Here is an 8,536-nt window from a genome sequence, read left to right as displayed (position 1 = left end):
TTCCTCTGAGGTGATTGGTCTATTTAGGATCTCTAGATCTTCCTTTTCCAGTCTTGGAAGAGGGTGTTTTTCCAAGAATCTATCGATTTCTACTGTGTTCTCTAGCCTAGTTGAGTATAGTTGTTCATAGTATGATCTCATGATATGTTGTATTTCTTGGGGTTCTGTTGCAATATCTCCCCTTTCATTCGTGATCCTACTGATTTGGGTGTTTTCTCTCTTTTTTTTGGTGAGTTTTGCCAATGGTTTGTCTATCTTGTTTATTTTTTCGAAGAACCAACACCTGGTCTCATTGATTTTTTGTATTGTTTTCTTAGTTTCTATGTTGTTTATTTCTGCTCTAGTTTTTATTATTTCTTGCCTTCTGGATGTGGTTGGATTTCTCTGTTGCTGTTGTTCCAATTCTTTGAGGTGATCTTTTAAACTGTTGGTTTTGTTATTTTCCTGTTTCTTGACATAGGCCTGTATTGCTATGAGTTTCCCCCTAATTACTGCTTTTGCTGAGTCCCATAAATTTTGACATGTTGTCTCTTCATTGTAATTTGTCTCAAGGAATCTTTTTATTTCTTCCTTGAGTTGTTCTTTGATCCAGCTGTTGTTGAGCAGCATGTTGTTTAATCTCCAGGTATTAGTTTTTCTCCATTGCTTCTTCTTGACATCGATTTTGAGCTCTGTTGCATAGTGATCTGAGAGGGTACTTCTAATGATCCTTACCTTTGTGGTCTTATATAGGTTGGCTTTGTATCCTAAAACATGGTCTATTCTGGAGAAGGTTCCATGTGGGCTTGAGAAGAATGTGTATTCTACTTTCTGGGGGTGGAGGGCTCTATATAAGTCTATTAGCCCTAAATCTTCTAATTTTTCATTCAGAGCTCTTATTTCTTTGCTATTTTTCTGTTTGGTGGATCTGTCCAGTGGTGATAGTGGAGTGTTTAGGTCCCCTGCTATTATCACATTTCCCTTCATGTGTTTCTCCAGGTTTGCCAGCAGTTGTCTCACATATTTTGCTGGTTCTACATTAGGTGCATAGATATTGACCAGGGTTAGTGTTTCTTGATCTAATGTTCCCCTGATCAGTAAGTAGTGACCCTCTTTGTCTCTGACCACTTTCTTGAGGTTGAATGCAATTTGGTCTGATATGAGAATGGCTGTCCCTGCTCTTTTTTGTTTTCCATTGGCCTGAATAATTACTTTCCATCCTTTGATTCTTAGCCTATGCTTATCCTGTAGCTGTAGGTGTGTTTCTTGTAGACAGCAGAAGTCCGGTTTATTTTTCCTAATCCAGTTCTCTACTATGTGTCTTTTAATTGGAGAGTTTAGTCCATTAACATTTAGGGAGATTATTGAGAGAGAGGACTGTTGTGTGGTTGTGTTGTGTAGGGTGGCTTTTGTTACAATCGGGGGTTTGGATTGTGTAATTCATCTCTGAGTAGGTCGTTTAGGATCGGTTTTGTTTGGACAAATAGTTCTAGTTCGGTCTTGTTTGAAAATGTTTTCAGTCTGTTCTCCCATATGAATGATAATTTTGCCGGATATTGGACTCTAGGTTGGAAGTTTCTTTCGTTCAGTCATTTAAATATGTCATTCCACTGTCTCCTTGCTTGGATTATTTCGATTGGGAGATCTGGTTTGATTCTTATGTCCCTACCTTTGTACTTGAGGTTTTTTTTCTCTCTTATTGCCTTAAGAAGTTCCTCTTTCTCTTTGTTTTTTGCCATTTGGATTACTATATGTCTTGGTGTAGTTTTATTAGGATCTATTTTACCAGGAACTGTCTTGATTTCCTGGATTTGCCCTGAAGTTTCATTCCAAAGGGTGGGGAAGTTCTCTGCTATTATGTCTCTGACTACTTGTTCTTCTCCTTTCCCTATTTCCTCCCCTTCTGGTATACCCACGATTCTTAGATTGTTTCTTTTGTCCTTGTTCATTAGGTACTGGACTTTTCCTTCCAGTGCTTTGCCTTTTATTTCTTTGTTGGTTTCTTGGTCATTTTTTGTTTGCAGTTTTCCTTCGAGTTCTTCGATGTGCTTCTCCAACTCTGTGTTTCTGCTAGTAAGGCTTGTTACTTTGTCTGTTAATTCCTTCACTTCTTTTTGTATGGACTCTCTCATACTCTTTAACATTTCTTCTTTAATTTGGGTGATTTGTTCCTCCATAGCTGTTTTATACTCGGTAGCTAAAGTTTCTCTCATTTCTTTAATTAGTTCTTGCGTTTCCTTCTTCATTGCTGCTTTTAGGTTGCTTTCCCATAGATCTGTGTGTTTTGGCGGACTTGGAAACTTGTTAAGGTTTGTCTCCATATCTTCAGATCTTAGGGTTCTCTTTGATTTACCCATATTTCCTTGTGTTTATTGCTGTGCTTTAGAGTGCTGTTTCTTCCACTTTCAGCCTGTTTTGATCCCCTGTGGTGTGGGAATGGGTCCCCTTCCTGAGGGTGGATCTAGTGGTACTGTTGGGTGGGCTTGTTGCGGTTTGGCTCCTCTTGTGCTCCTTCTGTGGTCTGATTCGTTGCTTTGCCTTATTGTTGCCAGCTATTTCTGGGAGGTAGGAGATTCTCGACGGGGGGCGGGGCACGTTCACGCTGTCTGCGTGAGTGACCGTAACTTCTCTACCTTCCCGTGGGCAAAGGAGCCCCAGAAGGAGGAGGGCAGCCGTTCGTGGGGTCGGAGTGGGTGGGCGGACCTTCCCTACCTTCCCGGGGACACGGGGACCCCAGCAGGAGCGAAGCAGCCCTTCGCGTGGTCGGGGCTGGCGGGCGGGGCGTCCTTACTCTGTCTGGGGCTAGGGGACCCCGGCCGGAGAAATGGAGCCGTTCGCGCGGTCGGGGCTGGCGGGAGGGGCGTCCTTACCGTGCCGGGGGCTAGGGGGCCCCAGCCGAAGAAATGGAGCCGTTCGCGCGGTCGGGGCTGGCGGGAGGGGCGTCCTTACCGTGCCGGGGGCTAGGGGGCCCCAGCCGGAGAAATGGAGCCGTTCGCGCGGTCGGGGCTGGCGGGCGGGGCGTCCTTACTCTGTCTGGGGCTAGGGGACCCCAGCCGGAGAAATGGAGCCATTCGCGCGGTCGGGGTTGGCGGGAGGGGCGTCCTTACTGTGCCTGGGGCTAGGGGGCCCCAGCCGGAGAAATGGAGCCGTTCGCGTGGTCGGGGCTGGCGGGAGGGGCGTCCTTACCGTGCCGGGGGCTAGGGGGCCCCAGCCGGAGAAATGGAGCCGTTCGCGCAGTCGGGGCTGGCGGGAGGGGCGTCCTTACCGTGCCGGGGGCTAGGGGGCCCCAGCCGGAGAAATGGAGCCGTTCGCGTGGTCGGGGCTGGCGGGAGGGGCGTCCTTACCGTGCCGGGGGCTAGGGGGCCCCAGCCGGAGAAATGGAGCCGTTCGCGCGGTCGGGGCTGGCGGGCGGGGCGTCCTTACTCTGTCTGGGGCTAGGGGACCCCAGCCGGAGAAATGGAGCCGTTCGCGTGGTCGGGGTTGGCGGGAGGGGCGTCCTTACCGTGCCGGGGGCTAGGGGGCCCCAGCCGGAGAAATGGAGCCGTTCGCGCGGTCGGGGCTGGCGGGAGGGGCGTCCTTACCGTGCCGGGGGCTAGGGGACCCCAGCCGGAGAAATGGAGCCGTTCGCGCGGTCGGGGTTGGCGGGAAGATTATCTGTATTAAGCAACAACTGCTAGGTTGACTTATAAAATTAATATCAAAATAATGAATTAAGTGAAAATTATAGTCTGGAGAAAGAGGAAGGCAAAATAAAGCAAACTCAAGAATCTACTATCAAAGAAATCAATCAGAAGAAAACAAAAAGTGGGAGTGATATCTGGCATGAAGGTGTCCAGAAAGAGACAAAGTCCCAGGACAAAGAAATTTATTCATGGAGAATTCTGAGAAAGAAAAGGAATGAGGGATATTGCATGAGAAATCAGAGAAACTTGTCAAATTGCAGCCCACCAACAGTGACTCAAACTGCTCTCCCCTAACAAAAATTTAAAAAGTTAAAGCTCATGTGTGTGTCATCAGGGTTCTGATGTTGTCCTTGATGCAGGTTTTTTTCTAAACATTTAATAGACATTTTCACATAAAAATGACATTTACACAAAAATGCTCATATTATTATGTATATAATGAAACACAATACAGCTAGTAAAGTGAAAGATGAATGTACATGTTGCTTTTGAAAAGATTCGAAGATAACTTGCAAAAGAACAAAAACTGAAAGAAAAATAGAAAAGAAAACTCAGATGAGCATAGCAAGAAAATAAAATAGCATGGAGGTAAAGCATTCGCCTTGCATGCAGAAGGACAGTGATTCAATTCCTGGCATCCCATATGGTCCCCCGAGCTTGCCAGGAGCGATTTCTGAGCCTAGAGCCAGGAGCTGCTGGGTGTGACCCAAAAACAAAAAAAAAAAAAAAAAAAATTATAGTTTGACAGACTAGAGCACTCTCTCTTAGCTGAATACAAATGTTATGATCAACTATGTCAATTATGTAATACATAATCTTTAAGTAATTTATATTTGTTAAAAAAAACTTTAATAGACAAGTAATTTAAAGTAACACAAAAAAACTCACATAAGCCCATGAACCAGAGAACTATAGAATGATATATATATTTCTGAGTGCTTAGCCAGGAGTAACCCCTGAGCATCAAATGGGCATAAAAATGGGCCACACCCATTTGATGCTCAGGGGTTACTCCTGGCTAAGCACTCAGAAATTGCCTCTGGCTTGGGGGGACCATATGGGACGCCGGGGGATCGAACCATGGTCCTTCCTTGGCTAGCGCTTGCAAAGCAGACACCTTACCTCTAGCACCACCTCACCGGCCCCTAGAATGATATTTTCAAGTTGATTAATTCAACTTGAAATTCAGGTCTGGTAATCAGTGCCCTGCTCAGGGGGGGATGGGGACAGAGGCTACATGCTCCACCTTTGGAATCCCCTGGCTCCATTTTCCAGGATCATAAAATATATGATACCTGTTGAACGGAGACCTCAAAGAATTGATTCGCTTGTTTGTCTTAGAGTCTGATAATGAGCTATGAATAGCATTATTCTTTCATAATGTACCATTTCATGAAAGGACATTTTCTAGAGATGCCCTGAAGAATTGAATATTTATCATATACTCTATGACCAAGCACAATGTGTTTCTCTTGTTCATCTCTGGGGAAAGAGAAGCTTTCATAACATGGATATATACATCCTTAAAGACAGTTACTATACTGGTTTTGATCAATACCATGTTCCTCTCACCCTAACCCAACTTATGTTAGTTTGAGTTTCCCTAAAAGTAGAACCTAAGACAAAAGTTCCTCACAAGTGTTTAATATGTAGTGTGATACCAGAAAGCAAGAACAAAACGCAAAGCATATGAACAAGGAGAAGAGAGAGGTCATACATAATTGCATCTATACTTTGGGGGAACTGAGAGTATGAGGCCATACTGGGAAGACTTCTATTTCTGACTTTGCACTCAGAAGTGATGCCTGCTGGGATTCAAAGCAAGAAAAGCATCTTAACTTCTGTACTATCTCTCCTCTCCTGCCCAAGACTGTATCTTCAAGTTAGCCATAGCTACATTTATCACATTAACCTTCTGGAATTTTCTGAGGAGCCTTACAAAAATGATTTCAGTTTCCTTCTCTCAAAGGAGAAATTTTTTCTCCATCTACTCCATGTCCTTTTGCTCAAAGACTGTTTCATAGAATATTAGCACCTGTACCATTCCAGTAACTTGGCAAGAATCACAAGTGGTTTCATCCAGGGAGCCAATAATTTAACTTCAGAGCAACATAAGCAGTAGGACATGAAGAGGGCAAAATTGCAGGTCTGTGGGGGAAGCACAGTCAAGAGGCTTATGTCTGTGGCAGGCTGGAATCTGTAGAAAACCAGGGGCAGCAGCTGTAGGTAGTAGGAGAAGTGAGACTGTGCAGGCCTGAAGTGATGGAGAAGAGATGTTCAATGCTCAGTGAGTAGCATCCTGCAGGAGCTCAATAAATATTTGTTCAGTGAAAAGACCCCAGATGACCAGACCACAGAATTGGAGAGCTGGAGGAAGCATTGGAAGCAGTTTATCCAACCTCACGCTTAGTGTAGATTTTCCTTCTGAAGGAGCCTGGTAGATGCTTCAAGTTTTCTTGAAAGAGTTTCACTCGTTGCATATAGGACTCTTTCCCATGCTCAAGGGCCTGTGCCAAGAGCGGGGAGATGGTACAGTGAACTAGGCACTTGCCTTGCACTTGGCTGACCTGAGTTTCATCTTTCAGCATCACATGTGGTCCCTTCTGAGCACATAACCATAAGTTATCTCTGAGTATAGAGTGAAGAGTAAGTCCTGAGCACCATCACTTGTAGCCAAAAAAACAACAACAACAACAGCAACAAAAGTTGATGAGGGAAACTAGTCAAACAGAAGCTGTCATCTATCCAGGCATCAACATAGGGTCAAAAATGAGGTGACCTGATGTGTCCCCTTTTAAATCTCATTACTTCCCTCCCCTAGCCATTCTATATCTACTTTGACTGACTACCACTTGACAGGCAATATTTAAATTAACTATGTCATCCTGCTACCCTCTTCTTCACATCCATTCAAGTAAGTATTATTCTGGGAGTAAGAATTATTTTAGTATATAAAGTCAGAAATGTCTTAGTTTCTCTTTGAGGAAGTCAAAGCTTTTCTACAAACTTGACCTATTCTCTTCAAACGATCCTCCTTAGTATGCCTGCAAATCTATTCACTGTCCCCATTCTGATAAGTAAATTTCCCTATTCCCCATCACATCAGATCTTCCAAGACTTTATCTCCCCTTGGAATGGATTTCATAATTGAATGTCAAATAAAACAGAAATCAGGAAAGAACCTCTTCCATTTTTATCTCCACCTCCACTTAGTATATATGTCCATGCCTCAAGATACCCATATCTATAGATCTATCTATAGATACTCATATGTATGGGTATCTATGCCCATGCCTACAGATTTCCTTCCTATCTTTCTTTAAGTGGGGTCTAAAATTATATCATCTGTAGATTCTCTAATAGTTCAAAAGACTTTCACAGCTTGCTTGAAACCCCCTCCCCTTGACTAAGACTGGAGATACTGTTTCTGACAGGCAGACTGTGGATTCAAGGAGCCTCTTCAGCCAAGCCTCCAGACACCAGAAGCATTGGACAACAACCTGACTCAACCCCAAGAGGAACTCTGTGCTAGAAACACCCAGCTCAGCTACTGAAATTTTGATGGGTTTTATTGTGGTTTGAGGTTGCTAAATTTGAAGACAGCAACATATAACTAACGTGGATGAACCATTTGGATTTGGGGGTTAGTCAACCTTTCCTTTGTGCCCTAAACCCCATCTCCTATACCCAAGTCAAATATTGGGTGAAAACAGTGTCGTCTTCCCTCTTGTATCACCTGTGTCTTTAGTGTAGCATCACCATTGGCATGCCATCATATTATAACATCTCCCACCTGAAAAGCAGAGAGGCAAAGGAGTTTCTCAAATCCTTTCTAAGTTAGCATGATTTCTCTATTCTCCTTTGTAGTATAATTGCTGAAAGGAGAATCTAAACAGTCTAAATTTTCTTTGCTTTGCCTGGCCACATGGCGGGGGCAAACCAGCGAGGTGGGTCCCTTGCAGGAGTTTATTGGTGTTCCTAGGCTTGCCCCATTTCCCTCCCACCTCCAAAAGGAGGGTCTGGGGGAGGGGGCTCCGACCTCCCGGCCTTCAGGCTCAGGAAGGGAAGAACCTCTTTCCTTCCTGGGAGCCGAGCCAGGAGGTCCTGCCAGCATGGCGTTTGGCAGCCCTCCGCCATGCCAAAGGCTGCTTTAACCAGGCCTAGGAAAGGGGTGCAGGACATTGGTCACAATAGGTTCTGGCATTAGTACTTATCAGGGAAGTTTCCTTATTAAACCTGTCCATTGCGAAACCGTGCGGGGGCAGAACATTATAAGAAATATATGGATACCATTGTGCTTCATCTGCTAGTCATTTTCTGAATATTGTCCATGTGCTCCTTTATTTCCTTTACTCTCTCACTCCCATCTCTTGTTACCACACGTTTAACATTTTCTGTACTAATGATTTTTGTTTTGTCCAAGGTGGATTACATATCTTTCACAGTAATTTTTGGGTGGAGTCTGAAGCTTCTGCAGGCAATGCGTCACGGCAAGGTTTCATGCTGTAGGCTTTTTGGCCAAGATTAGGTGAAGATGCAGCCTCGGTTGCCCCCCCACAGCCTTCTCTCTCCTTCCTCCCCGTCCCAGGGTTATTCCTGGACACCTGCTCAGGGTCCCAGCAAGTGGGTTCCAATGAGGTGCAATTTAAAAGAGACCCCAGGTTTTCTTGTTCATGCAAGGGGCTGAGAGGAGACTGCTGAACTCTCAACTTCCAGCAATTAGGAAGCAAAAGCCTCTCGGGGAGTCGGAAGCTTCAGCAGGCAACAAGTGGAGGACATGGCTCCATGCTCTCTTTATTTGTCCAATCACAGACCAAAGTGGTGTCTCTGAAACACCCCCCTCCTTCTTGACTATTTCTAAAACATAAAAGGGT

The sequence above is a fragment of the Suncus etruscus genome, chromosome 5 (assembly GCF_024139225.1).
Source record: "Suncus etruscus isolate mSunEtr1 chromosome 5, mSunEtr1.pri.cur, whole genome shotgun sequence".
Lineage (NCBI taxonomy): Eukaryota > Metazoa > Chordata > Mammalia > Eulipotyphla > Soricidae > Suncus > Suncus etruscus.
Note: the sequence above shows the minus strand (reverse complement) of the source record.